The 16,219-nt window shown below is 46.1% G+C and overlaps 2 non-coding genes across 2 annotated transcripts; one reads left to right on the top strand and one right to left on the bottom strand.

The window, feature by feature from the left end:
• Positions 1-13,289: 13,289 nt before the first annotated feature.
• Trnay-gua (transfer RNA tyrosine (anticodon GUA)) lies at positions 13,290-13,381 on the top strand. The gene is given in 2 exon segments: positions 13,290-13,326; positions 13,346-13,381. It is a non-coding gene; the product is annotated as a tRNA-Tyr (tRNA).
• A 1,658-nt stretch (positions 13,382-15,039) lies between these two features.
• Positions 15,040-15,112, bottom strand: Trnaa-agc (transfer RNA alanine (anticodon AGC)). The gene has a single exon. It is a non-coding gene; the product is annotated as a tRNA-Ala (tRNA).
• Between the last annotated feature and the right edge of the window lie 1,107 nt (positions 15,113-16,219).

Here is a 16,219-nt window from a genome sequence, read left to right as displayed (position 1 = left end):
CGATAACATACAACGATAATTATTTGTTGCTGTGAAGGAACTGCACATAACGAATACAATTTCTAGAAAATAAGTGATATCAGCAAACGAGCAACAAAGGCTACGATGGGCAACTATCAGGATACCTCCTCCGCGTTTGCCTACACGAGCCCCCCTAATAATGTCAAAATCATGGAGGAATAATTAAATTCAGTGTTATCTACAGTTGCATTCAGCCATGCTTCTGTTAGTACTAGAAACTTACAATCGGAAGAATCAATGAGGCTAAAGTGTTTCGCGCTTGGGCAGCATGCTTCTTAAGTTAGTACAAATAAATGATACAGGGATGCTTTTCGGCTTTGCAGTAGCACGTGATGGTAGCTATGAAGTTTATATAACCCAATTTGTAGCGTTATCATACTTGTAAGCTCTGTTCTCCATGATTACTTTATCATATCGAAGTTTAAATGGTTTTTGTTGGGACTTCCTGAACTCGATTTACGTGCATGCGGAGTGTTAGATGAGTAGCCTTCCGATACGCTGTGGTTGGACCCTCTTAGTTCTTTAACATTTGAAAGAATATTTTATTTCACTTTGAAATATGCTAGCTGGATAGTTACCTGTCTGTTTTTATTAGTGTTGTATTTGTCAATTGTATGGGCGCACTCGATATCTAAGGGGCCTAACTTGAGTTTAAGTTTAGAAATCCAAAGTTTCACAATCTTGCTTTCCGATTATTGCCACGTTCCCACTCAATCTCAGCTATTCCAAAAAATACAAGGTTAGACTGACGAGCCCTATATTCCGAATCGTGATGATGTGTCGAAAATGGCTTTTGTGTTCTTATCAACAACTCTCTTGACGCAACCAACTTCGGCCTTTAGTGCAGTTATAGAGGAAACATTGTCTTCAATTTTTGTCAATTGCCTGTTTATGTCGTCAAAAATTTTATCTTTCTGTGATAACGCCGCGGTGCTCGCTGTGCGTGTTCGTGGCGTTCATACGCTTGCACGTAACCCGCGTTCAGGAATCGAAACGTCACTGTAACTTTTATTTCTTAAGCAACTTGCACGAGCCTCAAATAGCAAGGCACGTCCCTTTGTGTCACCGTACAGATTTTTCTAGTAATTTCTTTTGTCGCCACTCGTGCAAGTGAATCTTCATAGTTCCTGTGTGTTTCGATTCCTTGTCCCCAATTTACTGTCTCTGTTTCTCTTACTTTCTTTTTGATGACTCCTGGTTGTCTATGTACACTTTCGATTACCCTATACTTGGCTGCACAGTAGCTGGAGCTACTGGAGACGGTAACGATGCGTCCTCTGTAGTTTAAATTTGTCACTACCAGCCTCAGCAACTACGCTTTAGATTTCGGCAAAAGGAAATAGCAATGCGGATGCGATGCAACATTCTTGTTCGTTAAACGGTCCCTGAACGGTTTTTGTCACACTCAAAGACACAACGTATCTCTCAAGGAATGCTTTCTCACGAGAATGTCGTGTTAGTACGCTCTAATAAAACAGGTACGAGTGGTTAAACATCACTCTCATCTTAAGCCACGGCGTTATCATTCAACTTTTATACGGTGTAGTGATCGCTATGTCCCGCCTCCTTTGTGTGGTGACCCAAGTTTTGCCTACTTCTGGTTTACTTAAACCGAATGCGTTGTTGCATCTGATTTTTTCCTAGCTGTTCTCGTTAAGCCTTGGCTAGATGGCACGAACTTTCAACGGTGAATGAATTCGTGGCGGCACGACGCGCAATGTTGGCGGCTTACGCTACATGAAGCGAAACGAGGCTCACCGCGCCGGACATTCCTGGCGTTGCGGCGCCGAATACCCGGATATGCAATCAAGAAAGTAAAAAAGCCTGACAACATGTCAATATCTACCACGTACGTTTAAAATTTTTTCTATTTCACGCTCGGAAGATTTCTTGGCAGCCGTCAAGAGCAAAATTAAGCGTCTCCACAGCTTAGCTAGAGCTGTGGCTGACGCGTAAGAAACTTCAAAAAAGGCTCTATAACGTTTCATTTACTCTAAAAATAAAGAAATAACGAGTTAGAATACAAATACCTACAATGACCGCAGAAATCAAACTAACACTGAGCTGCACCACCACACTAGAGAAGTACTCAACATGGTGGCTCTCTCACAGACGTTTTCTCACTTTGTAAGGCACGCCTTCGCAGCGCTTTCCTTTTCCGGATCTTGACGTGTTAGGATATTTTCTTGCTGCCATTATAAGCACATTATACACGACACTTGGCTAACTGGCAAATTTGGAACCTGTAGCTGCCGCTTCAAGCATCTTTATTTTCACTATTGCGGTTTGATCACTGCAATCATCAACCCGCACTATCAGTCGCTAAAGCTTTCAATCGCAGTACTGATCAAGGAGATTGTTGTTAAGAATGACATGCGGTCTGTTTAAATATATATCTTAATGATAAGGCGGATCTACGCTACTGACTGAGTAAGTTTCTACACAATTGTTAAAATTGCTTAAGGGTCCCTCTAAAAAGTGATTCAACCATATTAGCGCCCGTTAAGTACAAGTGGATCGTCGCCCGCAGAAAGAAATGGTTGCTGAACCCAAGCAATACGGGCCATTGAATACACTAGCAATACTTTGCAAGTACACTGTGAAGTATTTGACTGTTCTTGATGATGGCGGCCGACGTATTTTGGTAGATGACATCGTAGTGTGCCTACGATGACAGGGATGGCGCGACGACAACGGATTGATGGCTGTGAAGATGATGATCGTTCGTTGTGGTGAACTGCCACGACGAAACCGCGTATTTGACAAGAGATGCGCATCGGACTTTTATTAATTTTCATTCAGACTATAACAAAAGAATAAAAAAGTACATTCGTATTGCTAGGAGGCTGTTAAAAAAGCCGAGGAGCCATTCCACTCTGTGAAGGTACATGAGCAGCGAAGCTGTTGCACATCACAGAGGGTTAGACTAGGGTACATGTATTTATTTTCGTCATTTGGTATTGACAGTGACGATAGCTTTGTGATTACTGTGATAAACAGTGATTAGTTTGGTTAAACATTCGACAGATTCTAGGTCAAAGTTAAATCTATACACGGCCGTTGTTGAGTGGTTGAGTGACTTGGATTGGTGTCGCACTTCAAACCAAATTCTTCCAGCACAAACTGAGTAACCCATTTCTTGCGTGGTTTTGAAATGCCCACATCGAAGTCTCCAACGATGATCACAGGGGTAGGGTCATCACGGCTAAACCATGCATAGTAAGTGGTCGTAAACTTCTCGTTATCACACTTGGGTGTGCCTGTAGATACATACACCGTGGATGTCGCAATTTCGTCTTTCATTTTTACGGCACAGACCCAATGCCACAGAAGGTGACATTGTTTTCTTTTGAGTCAAGGGGGCGTAGTTGCAGATACATTTTGTCCTTTGGGTGTATGACGACACCTTCTGGTCGAGAGCCAATGTGGTCTTCACAAACAATTGCAGAATAACCATCGACTCGAGACAATGCAAGTTGAGCTACTTATTTCATTTATTACATATATTTAAATATATTCTTTTACCCTGCACCTCCACCAAAAAAGGTTACTGGGTAAATGAAGCAAGAAATATACTTAGAGAATATTTACAATAACTAGCGGCTGAGGAGATGGTAGCCAGCTCGCGAATTTAACAGCGTTGCCTTCTTTGGTGTAATCTTGCAAGTCTTCTTCATCAGCCTGTCACAATATTTGTTATTGTTATTGCTAGGGGCAGATTGTTTGAAGCCTGCTTCACCTCCGCCGTGGGTCGGCCCACGCTCACATTTTTCATTGTTGATGCACGGACACGAAACAAGACACCGGCGTCTTGTTTTCGCCCGGCACGATGGCCAACCAGTGTGTTTGCTGCGCCAAGTCCGCCCCATCGTCTTAGACTAACGTGTGAGCCTCACCGTTCATAGCCGCGGCACACTGCACGGCAGCGTCAGGGTAATATGAGATCTCTCCCGCTCCTGCACTCGGCGGCTCATACCCATAAACTCAACGCCAGTATGAGCCACACATGATTTCTTTCGTACCTTCCTTCTTTCTTTATTTCTTTGTCTCTCTCTTTCTTTCCCTTTCATTATTGATTTCTTTCTTTCCTTCCTTCTTTCTTTCTTTATTTCTTTGTCTCTCGCTTTCTTTCCCTTTCATTATTGATTTCTTTCTTTCCTTCCTTCCTTCTTCTTTTTTTTCTTCATTTCTTCTCTCTGGCTCATGCGCGCATATATACCTGGTTCATATCCGCATATGCAATGCGGGTATACGCCGCACGTGATTTTATTATCGTTAATCGTGACGTAAGTGACGAGCATGTCACATTATTGATGTCATGACCTATCAGTCATGTTAGTCATCCGTATTGACACCTGTGCTAAGGCACAACTGGCCAGTGGCGTAGCCAGAAATTTTGTTCGGGGAGAGGGGGGGGGGGCTCAGGTTGCAGCGCGGCCTCCTCCTTATAGAATTTGTCGAGGGATCAAATACATGAATAACTGCACTGCCAAAGCCATTGTATATTAGATGCTGCACACGAATTATTGAACGCTACGCTTTGTCAAGTAAATTATGTATTTTTTTCATAAAAGAATATATTCGTATGTCCCAAAAATTGTGGCAGAACTAACTGGTATCAATGCTTCCGCGTTTTTTTTTTGTCTATTTAATAAGTAAAGAAAATATCACACGAACTTTAGAACTATATCAGTTCGAAACCAGCAAAGCAGTGCATGCAGCTGATATGAAAAACGTAAAAGCCATGAAATGAATAAGTTGAGGACAAATATTTGATGCATCTTTGTCATTCAAGAACCTTGTATGCATTTTTGCGCATATGCAACGGCCAGGAAAAAACCTCAATGACGCTGTACCTCGTTGCAATAGATTGCGCAGGAGCAGCTGTTACCGGTCGTGCATTGTAATTACACCAAGCATATACTCGCAACAGTGAGTACAAATAAAAAGTAGGAGTTCTGAAAAATATACAATAGAAATGCGAAGATAGAATGTAATATACAAATGCGAAGATAAAACTCGCTAAAGAAAAAAAATTGTCGCTGGAACCAAAGTTCACTGCTTGTATACACGAAACCTCGCAACAAGATATTTAAATATACGTCTAGGTGTCCAATAAATCTACGTATTTAAGCAAATGTCACTGTATATAATGCGTCAAACAAGACAAATAAACATCTTGCGCAGTCACAGATAGTAAACTTTGCGCACAGAAAGACAAATGATCTAGGCAAGAACAAAACTATGATCGCCGAAATCGTGATATGTACTCGGGCCATGCAGCGGTCGCGACAACACCATGTGGGTAGAATAATAGAGTAATAATACAGAAATCAGTACGAAAAGTTGTAATTTAACTGCCTGCACAGCGGCAACAATTATCAATTATTCTGCACCTAAAATTAAAGGAGGGTATTGCTTCGTTTCAAAAAAGAAATAAGAGCAGGTTGCTAAAAAAGAAAGAAAAGGGCAAACGAAAGCCACAGATGATGCGGCAAGTTGAACTACCCAATATCCGAGTGTGTTTTTGGCAAACGCCGCGTGGGCCCGGCTTTCAATGAGCAAGGTCGGCCAAATTGGTTATTGATGTCGTCGTAATTTTCGTATTCGCATGATAATTTTGATCATGATGCTAACTGCTAGAATAAACGGCTAAAATTTCTGCGATTTTAAAAGCTAACGAACAGTCATGCGTTTTCATAATTACGAGCTTATATAGGAACGTGAAGGAACATATATTTTTACATGCATTTATTTTTGCTGCTTCGCTATCTAAACGATAAACTTCACTCGGCTGGGAAGTTTAGCGAAGCGGTCAATGACTTCGGACACGTTGATGCCGACGTCTCTGTAGGTGTATAGAAGCGCCAGCCTAACGATGCGTTCCACAGACATTGTAGAGCGCAAGTAGTTTTTATTGCGATAGCAATTAAATGGACACTCCAAAGCAGATTTCTGCCGTCAGCGTCGCCGTCGTCGTCACCGTCGCCGTGAGGTTCTGTATGACGTCAATGGAGATGAAATCGTCGCCGCGCGCCGCGGAACGCTGTTTGTGCGAGTGAAAGCGCGCGAGGGACGCGCGCTTTCGCAAAATGGAAGGCCCACAAGACGGCGCTGGGCCTCCTCGCCAGTACGAGCAACGATGCCCTGGCTCGACTAGGAGTCCATAATACCCTGGAGGAGGTGAGCGAGGCCCAGCGCACGACGCAGCTGACTCGCCTCGCAACAACCAAAGCCGGAAGAGCGATCCTACAGAGGGTCGGCCTGCGCCCGCCAAGGGCCGAATCCTATTGGGAGGAAGCCCCGAAGCGGGAGGAGGTGAGCAAGCAAGTAGCAAGGCGCCTGGTGGTCCTGTCGCTCCCGCGCAACTTGCACCCGGACCGCAACAAGGAGCGAAGGGTGGCCAGGGCGAGAGCGCTGGCAGAAACATACGCCGACGACGCAAAGGCGGTGTACGTGGACGCAGCCAAACACCAACGGAAGCCGAAAACGTACGTGGCAGCGGTTGTCCGGGCCACGGACGGGAAAGTACTCAACGCCTGCAGCGTCCGAGAGACGTCTGCGGAGCAAGCGGAGGAAGCCGCCATCGCCCTGGCGCTGAGCGGCATACCGGAGGCGACCACGATCCTGAGCGACTCCCGCACGGCCATCGCCAACTTTGGCCGCGGGAGCGTCGGGACGCCGGCGGCGAGCCTGTTGCCGAGGACCAAGTCAACCACAACCCATCTACGATGGTTCCCGGCTCACGTCGGAGTCATCCCAGGAGGAGCGGCCAACCGCAACGAGGAGGCGGACGTCGTCGCGCGTGAGCTCGCGTACCGTGCGGCGCCCCCCCCGCCCCTCGGAAGCGGACGAGGCTGACTTCCTGGACCCGGACCCGCTACTGGACTACGGAGGAACCCTCGCTTGGTACCGAGAGGGCCGCCGAGCGTTGCCTGGGCCTCACCCGAGACTAGGGCGACGTGAGGGGGTCCTCTTACGACAGCTACAGACTGGAACAGTACTCACGCCGGCCCTAGCCCGGCACGTGTGTCCCGGACTGTTTGAAAGTGCTACGTGCAGTGTGTGCGCGCGAGAACTGGCAACCTTAGCCCACGTGCTGTGGGGGTGTGACGCGTGTGCGGGGGGAACCGTGCGGGACTCTCTGCCACCGGACATGGAACACTACATCAGTTCGCCTGACCATCAGGCGCAACTCCAAGCCATCCAGCGGCTCGACGCGGCCCTGGCCCGGCAAAAGCGAACGGAGGCAACTCCTAGTAGCTAGCGCCGGACCGGTCCGCGCTGAGGTCTAGTGAGATAGGGGGTTGATGGAGCCCTACGTGGCCTGATCCACCCCTACACGCCGGATTAATGTCAATAAAGTCATTTTCTCTCTCTCTCACGGGGAGTGAACGCACGGTGGAGAACAAACACGCGTTCTGTGCCGTGCTCCCGTAAGGGCTGCAGAAGTAGGCGTCTCTTTCCTCCTTTACAATCACCATATATGTAGAGCAAACGCGCTTTCTTCTGACGCACGAAAGGCCGTGGGAGGCAGGGAGAGGGAAGGGAGGCGACGTTTAGCTGCGGCACCAAGTGCCTATTTATATCAGAGGCTCCGGCAACAGTCACCAACGCCGCAAGCATTTTGTGCGAACGCGGGCAAAACGCCGACGGCGTCGACAACAGTTCTGCGTGTTGCCGGTGCTGCTGCATGTCCAAGTTTATACAGCTGATAAAGCTAGTATCATTAGTCCGTATAGCTCTCTACAAATTTGCTATCGCAACTGATGCTTCGCCTTTCAGGTGAAACTGCGACAACTTTTTTAGCAAACTCTTGTTCAAAAATATTCTCTGTGCTGACAGTGGTCACTGGAAGGATGACTAGAATCTGCAGCAGTTTGTACACATTTACATATAACCTGCAGTCACAATGAGAGAGGGCGTCTATTCCGGTGCTGAAACCTAAAACACTCCCTCGATGTCGTTGGAATCCTTGTTTAGGTACCTTGCACAAACAGTAGACTGTTCGATTCCAGCGATGTCCATCGTTTCGTCAGGAAGTATGGAGAAGCAGCCTGCTTTTGCAACTAGGCTTTCTTTGATAATGTCACCACAAATTTCTATAGTTTGGTTTTGTGCATCTGGGCTTAAATACGAGGCATTACTGGGGCAACTTTCCAAATGGTTCTTCAGATATTTATCTCCACAATCAACTCACATGCGAAGAAGTGCTCTGAAATACTTGTATTTTCAATGGGGGCTATGCTTAAATCCATAGGGCCACTGTTCCTGTGGCCACGGAGAGTCAGACCTTGTCGTCCGCAAAAAGAATTCCCTGAATAATAGGCCATTTACTTTCTTCTGTTTTCTCATATTTTACTTTGCCTGCACTGGTCCAGCTGATCGATCATATTGGGCACGCTTCTTGAAAATGTTTGGAGAAAATTATCAGCTGCTAGCTCACAGTCACGGTGATATTTAGTATTTTCGTGTGTGTGAAAGATTGTGAGCGCGTGCTGTCATTTATGGAACGGCTTGGACACGAGGGCTCCAGTGCACGCATGTTGGCCGAAGTTTATAAGAGCCTCAAGGCCATAAAGTTCCAGAATTGAAAACCTTTTAAAGCACGCCTTTGGAAATGTCAGTGCACCTTTCGCGCCAAAAGTTTATGAGAACTTTATACCCATAAAGTTTCGTAATTGAAATCCACGCGCTCCGTAGATTCCACGGCCGCTGCGAGATGCCGCAACGCGCCCGCTCGCTATTGAAAAGCCTTTGAAAGTTTGTGCTCGGATGGGGCTCTTTGCGTTACGTGACTCCAGGTACAAGGGTGTTGCTGCGAAATCCAGCCCGAGTTCGCAATGTTCGTGCAGAAATGTCTTTTTGAGCGTCAAAAAGACATTGTAGACAGAATCCAGAATGATTCCCGGCGTCGGTGATAGTTTTGGTCGGCGGTACATGCCGGCACGAAAAAATTTCGGGGGGCGGGGGAGGGGGGGCTGAAGCCCCATAAGCCCCCCCCCCCCCCCTGGCCACGCCCCTGCAACTGGCGGAATCCGCCACGCACAGGCAGCCGAAATGCTCATGACGATAGTTTTTTTCTTCAACACGCGGACACGATCCTTGTGGAACTAGGTACTAGCTCTTAACAGCTTCGCTGTAATAAAAGGAACCCTGTATAGACATATACAGCTATCGCTGTAAAACACTTCGACGAAGAACGCGCTTCGCAACCCGGTTGCAACAGCACCTTTGTTGCCGCCGAAGAATGATACAGGCGGAAAATCTTAGTGGACATCCCGCATGTGAACTGAACCAGTTTCGCGCTGACACACAGCCAAACTTCATTGAGTTAACTGCGTAACACCCAATGCGGCCACTGGATGTTCTTCAAGAGCGGCACTATTCGTTCCGTCTATAGCTCAGTTGGTAGACAGGTGGCCTGTAGAGGTTCGCCCGACCCGGACACCCATAGGTCGCTGGTTCGAATCCGCGTCGACGGATTATTTCTATTTCACATACATTTCTTTTTTTGTTTTTAGTGCGTTCGCATTATTATGATACTTCACGCACATTCTGCAGGATATCCATATATCTAGGCATGTTTCTCGTCATCATCTTCAGCCTATTTTTATGTCCACTGCAGGACGAAGGCCTGTACCTGCGATGTCCAATTACCCCTGTCTTGCGCTAGCTGATTCCAACATGCACCTGCAAATTTCATAACTTATCACCCCACCTACTTTTCTGCCGTCTTAGACTGCGCTTCCCTTCTCTTGGCAACCATGCTCTAACTCCAATGGTCCACCCATTATCTACACCACGCATTACATGGCCTGCTCAGCTCCATTTCTTTCTCCTAATGTCAATTATGTTTGTATCTGGCATGTGTTTACTGCGTTTTTAAATGGCATGTTTGTATCTAACCGTTTCTTTAGCCTACCGGGGTCACCGGGTAGTCGGTGGTTGAATGGGAAGCGTATCGGGCTGCTGTGCTGGGGGAAGAGACTTCGAAACCAACCATCGGACCAACGTGGGTCCCTGTGATTGGGTCATTGCAGACATACGGGCCGCTTTTGAACGAACCTCTTTCACAGTGCCATGGGTCGCTGTAGTTGCGCGACTGGGTGGGCACCGCTGTTCGAAATAACTTTGATGCCGACTTGCACCACGGGGAATGTGCTGCTCTACAATGACGAGAAATTGCCGCAGAACCCACCTCATGATGACTGTCGACGGAAATGCGTTAGCATTGAATCAATATATCGACACAACGTATTGCCAACGTCGAAACGAGTTAAGCGTGACGCGTGTACTGCAGCGGGACTCACCTTTCGCGCTTTCCAAAGAACACTCGGCGCCATCTAGTGCCGCCGCTGCGAAGCCTGAGCGTGGCCTCCGAGATGCTTGTTGCGCCGGTGTGTGTGAATTCTGAGAAAGCTGTATAAAGCTTCCGCCGCATCGGCTCACTCGCTATAGCATTCTGCTGCTGAGCCTAAAGACACGGCTCCAATTCCCACATGCGGCGATACCATTCAGGCGCATCAGGAACGCAGAGGTGCACCGAGCTTCCTCTTTACACTAAAATGCTCAGGTGGCAATATTAGTCAAGTAATATCCCCGTACGCCCTCTCTAATGTTGAAATAGTAGGTTTAGGGCATAAAACTACATAGTTCAGCATCCATTTTGCCTGAAAATATTTGCGGAAGTTGTGTACATAAAGGATTTAATTGCCGAAAATCTCTGCATTTGTGCTGGATATCTCAGTACCTGATTGCGCATCTGTCATCCCCTCCGCCCACCAATGCCCCAGCTTAAACCCGGCCACATTCCAAGCTTCCAAGTACAGTTTGCTGCTCTCTGGAATAACGTTGCAGATTCATAGTGGAAAGACGGTTGCCTACGGTATAATTTACCCCACCATATCAGTCTAAAATGCAGGCAATATAAAATGATTATAGAACTACACAGTCTCTAGAAATTGTCTGTTACCAATCCACCCCTTGTTAGGTGACACTATGGTCTCTAAATCACAGTGCGCATTGCGAAATGCGGAATCGTTTTGTAATAGCCGAAGCAATAAAATAATTATTACTTTCTTGACCAATCAAGATTCATGAACACGATCTTTGTTAGGTTGCCGTTGACTCTGCACGCCGTACATGCGCTATCAGAAAGTCTACATTTGGCACATAGTAAATTTTATTCACCTTCCAATGTGGTGACAAGAAAGCGGCATTTATTTGTCTTTTAAACGCAATGAGACCGTGGCTGTTTTCTTTGGTGTTTCTACCAACATCCTTCTGCGCATTTCCTCCTGGGCGCGGTGCTTACTGTGGCACTTCGTTTGCGATGAGCTTGATCGAAGATTGCTGCATATGATGATTCGATGAGTTCACAAACAAATTGCAAAGGTTACTGCATTTTCATTCAACAAGATTATCGTGACATATCTCTTCCCTCTCTTTATTAGATTTAACTATAGTTACGGCCCCAATAACAACCTACAATCTGTATTTCTTAGCTCGTACGTCGCGATTTCTTCATTTCAATAACTTGCTCAGAGCCAACATCACATTGTGTCCCGCATTCGCTTACGCTGTCTTCCGTCGTTTTTCTCAACTTTCACTTTCTTTTCTCATGTAACTACCTTTAAGCACGTCTTTCAACTTGCGTCCTCAAACGCTTTTTTCTCTGCTCGCTAGTGCGCCTGGCACTTACCTGTTAGCTGAGTCACCGCATAAGTGAGTGTGTGAGTGAGTGAAATAACTTTATTAAAGTCCAGAGAAGACGCAGGGGACACCCCGCGCCACACGGCTAGTCCCACGTAGGGACCGCCAAGCCGAGCTTGACGGCCCGATCGCGGGCACTCTGGACGGCCAGGGTTTGGTCGTTGAGTTCGGGGCTGCCCTAAAGCGCAGCCCACCTATCCTCGCTGAAGGCGGAGCCGATGGCTTCACACTCCCACAACACATGGTTAAATGTTGCCGTTATTCCACAGGCAGGGCAGTCCGCACTGGGATGCCTTTCAGGGTATATAGCGTGAAGAACCGCAAGGTTAGGATACGCCCGAGCTTGTAAAAGTCGAAGGGTCACCACCCGCGCCCTGCATAAGGCAGGGTGCGGGAGGGGGAATACCCGTCTTGACAGATAGTAATGCTTGGTGATCTCATTATACGTGAGAAATGGTTCCCCGCGGGGTAGGGGGACTGCGGAGGCGGCGCGGTCAGTGAGTCCTCGCGCGGCCTCGTGCGCGCTCTCGTTAGGGTTAGAGGGAGAGCCAATCAGTCGACCCCAAGTGAGCGGGAAACCAAATGAGAGAATGCGGAGAGATACTTTTCAAGCTTTGGAGAATGCGAAGGGCGTGAGGGCATAAGTGCCCAAATGTTTACAGTCGGCAAGATTCGATAGTTACCCCGAAATGTCGCTGCAGAAAGATGCCCAAGGACATCTATTGGTAACCTTACGCCGACCTCTGATTGCTGCAAAGCTGTCGCTGAAGTTTTGTAGGCTTCACGGCTTTGGATTCTTCACAACAAATTGGGGTAATGTTCAACGCGGTGGCAAATCCAAACGCTGCTGCAGGCTTCCCCGCATAAAATTTACAAGGTATTTAAACACAGCACCGGTACCATATGGCAGGCTGACCGTAGAATAATCTAACCACGCCACGCGTGTCGAAAAGAGCCAGAATATGGTACCGGGTGTCAGTGGTGTTATCACGCACCCTTGTTTTTTGTAGGTCTGTACATTCTTCGGGTTCGGTGAAAGGTGAACTGAACCGGCGAACCCAAAAAGTGGAAAACCTGTCGAGAAAAATGGTTGAAGCCTCTTCCTACAGAGTATTCTATGAGGTATTGCAAAAAAAGAGTCGTATATGCAGGTTCCACGATTTTAGAAACCCCCCGAGTGATTATCGAACGCGACGAATGAAAATAACGAATAGAGCTAGGCTACCGATGGACGGTAAAACCACTGCAACGTCGGCTGCAATGCGTGTTTCTTGTTTAGAGAATCTCGGCTCTCCGCTAAAGTGGCTCTACGTATTTGGCTACAGTATGAATACAGCGTAACTAATGCGCTTTTTTTTCTCCTTAAAATCTGGTCGGAATTTCTTAGCGTCCCCTAAAGTGCCAGCCTACGTTCAAGCCAATCTGCGCAGGTAAAAGATTCGGTGACACCGGTGAGCCAATTTCGCACCGATCCTTAGTCACGTCTTCCTTCAGTTAACTGGGTCATATCACTGTCAGGAAGCGCTTGCTCTTTAAGGCACGCTGTTGCCGTTCCGTCGATAGCTCAGTTGGTAGAGCGGTGGACTGTAGAGGCACCTCCAAGACAGGCATCCATAGGTCGCTGGTTCAAATCCGGCTCGACGGATGGTTTTTTTTTTTTCGATGCATATCAACTGAGTAGCAAGAAATGCTAACGTCGGCTGCCCTCCTGAGAAAGGGTGATCAATTTTTCGAGCCAAAACAGAAAAGGAATGATTCTCTTAGAGAACTGGTGCGGGGCAGCTTTCATTTTCACTCCTTCAGGCGGGCTGCATTTGCGGATAACATTATTCTCTGTTTGACTCACTACAACTACGACCCCCCCCCCCCCCCCCCCCCTACAGCCGCAGAGTAATCGCAGTCTGGTGGCTCTGCCCGCACACATGCAAAGCGTCACCACAAAGTCTATTTATTATTTTATTTATTTATTTATTTATTTATTTATTTATTTATTTATTTATTTACAACAGCAATTAGGGATCCCTCAGGCGAAACGCGGTTGCCAACAACTTGAAACTGGTTGAGGGCCCGGGTACATGACAGCGAATTTACAGACCGGATGTGAATAAATGTATACTAGCACAATACAATAATAAAGAGAATAAAAATAATTATGTAATAAAAATGGACACTCATTACAAGCACAGCATAATATTATTCAGTGAATACACACATTCAGGAAAATATTAGTACAAGCGAACGTAAAATGTTTAACGCGAACACAAATCCGAACGTTACGCAAATAACAATAAACACAATGCATAAAGCTCACAAAAATCATTTTAATGGTAATAGGACAACATAAAATCCTAACAATAGAGAACAGTTTCAAAATATTCCCACATTTGTCTGCTGCTTTGTGTAGCGAGGCCAACGTCTCTCTGTTTACATCTGTCAAGCAAGGATGGCAATGTAAATTTTTAAAATTGCAGTAAATAGCACGTGCAAGACCACACCCATCCACCCACCGATTTCATATCGCTTGAGCACTGGCTCACTGTACCACACTCGGCAACAAAACAGCTCCTATGGGCTGCGTCGTGTGGCACGTGGAATAAGTGTTTGGAAGTCCTAGCTACCGTCGTACAACCTTTTCTTAAAGAATGTGCCAAAATAGGTGTTTCTTATCCTTCTAAACAGTCGGGGATGTGGCGTCGTCATGTCGCGGTTGTACTTTCATCCTCATCTTAAAGTCCATGTGGTTGTCGTCGTTGTGGCGTAGAATCTGACAGCAGTAGCTGCACTAAGTAGCGGGTGGGGGATGGGGGGCGGAGTATGGTTAAGAATTTGGGCATGATATAACCGGTCATCTTTAAAAGGGAGGTCCCTTTTAAAGATATTATATTGGAAGCGTATAACGAAGTCGCCGAACTAAATACTCTGGCAGAGAATGCGTCCGGGACGGTGGATTCGTTGAACACTGTGATGCGTTTTTAGAATATCTGACCGAATTCCTGAAAAAATTGTCCGGGTAAATTTTCATAATGCATAAAGCACCCTAAACACAGCGAACTATTCACAATGAGCGCGCTTATGTGAACGTTACTTTAACCCAAGGGTACGAAAAAGCAGTAACCTTTTCTTGTGAAATGCATACAAACGCGCCATATTGCAGTTTACCCTAGCTGCGCAAAACTGATTTGCTACATCGACTTTCTCACAAATCAGTATTGCGGCATTGTCAAGGAAAAAAAAACAGGAATGCAGAAAGACTCACAACGACTTGGAGCGCTATTATTACTGCCGAAAAAAAAAAGAAAGTCGTGGAGGTGCTGGGTATCGATCCCAGTACCTCTCGCATGCTAAGCGAGCGCTCTACCATCTGAGCTACACCCCCTACAAGGATTCTCGGTATCCGAGTCGCTACCGTATTGTGATGTTCGTGTGCAACTAGGTCGACGGAAAGCAAACGAGATAGGTGAGGGCGTGGCGACGACCGGTTGCCGAACGAATCTTGCTTCGCATATTAAAGGGACTGTCTACCGCTCCGAGCACGTCTTTGGATTGCGGTGGGAATGAGAACATCGTCTGTCACACTATTGTAAAAGGCATGCTTGTATTCGATAAACAAGGACATATGTTTAACTCAATTCGCTCTGAAAGTACTGCAAGAATCACACGTGGCGTTCATTGACAGCGAAACTGTCAACGAACCGGGGTACCGTCACATAACCAAACACAAGCGCAGGGAGAGTTCTTTTGCTTGGTTATAGTAACTTATTGCCTGAAATTGTATTTTAAGTGCTTCTGCTAAGTTTTATTTGCATCAGATACTAATTTCTTTCATATATCTTGCAGAAATGATTTCGTCTTGATAAACAGGCGATAGTGATGATGACGACACAGATGACTGGTCAAGATATGATTAATGAAGCACACCATTTTTCTTTGCACGTATGTGTCAAGTGACCAAATATTTATAGTCAAAAGTAAAAGTGAAGTGTAACGCCACTAACTAATATAGCCTGAACTTGAGCTCACTGGTAACTGAATGCTAGCAACGAAACATTACTATTTTCAACCTAAATACAACTCGAATGACACTTTATCCTAAAAAAAGAAAAAGGAAAGGAATAAAAAAGAAAAAAAAAGCCTTGCAAGTTGTAAGCAGCAGCGCACTTTCGTCTTAGTCAAATTTCATCACTGTAGTGCAGGGTCCGAAAAACTCTTTACTAAAAAAGCCTCATCTAAGACATTTTTTACGCTTGGAGGGTTGACCAACATTACAGAGATTAGAAATCCAAGTACGTGCTACAGCAGCTGTAATATTTATTTTGATTTTTTATTTATTATACCTCAAGGGTCCCGTGAGGGACATTACATGAGGGGTGGGTAGAGGGGATAGAACATAATTACAGTAAAAATTGGTGAATAGAGGTAAAATGAATACAAGTCAGTTAGCAGGAACAAATAGTCACAATAGTCACAAGGCAGGAACAAATAA

The sequence above is a fragment of the Dermacentor silvarum genome, chromosome 8, assembly GCF_013339745.2.
Source record: "Dermacentor silvarum isolate Dsil-2018 chromosome 8, BIME_Dsil_1.4, whole genome shotgun sequence".
Taxonomy (NCBI): Eukaryota; Metazoa; Arthropoda; class Arachnida; order Ixodida; family Ixodidae; genus Dermacentor; species Dermacentor silvarum.
Note: the sequence above shows the minus strand (reverse complement) of the source record. Positions and strands in the feature narration are given on the sequence as shown.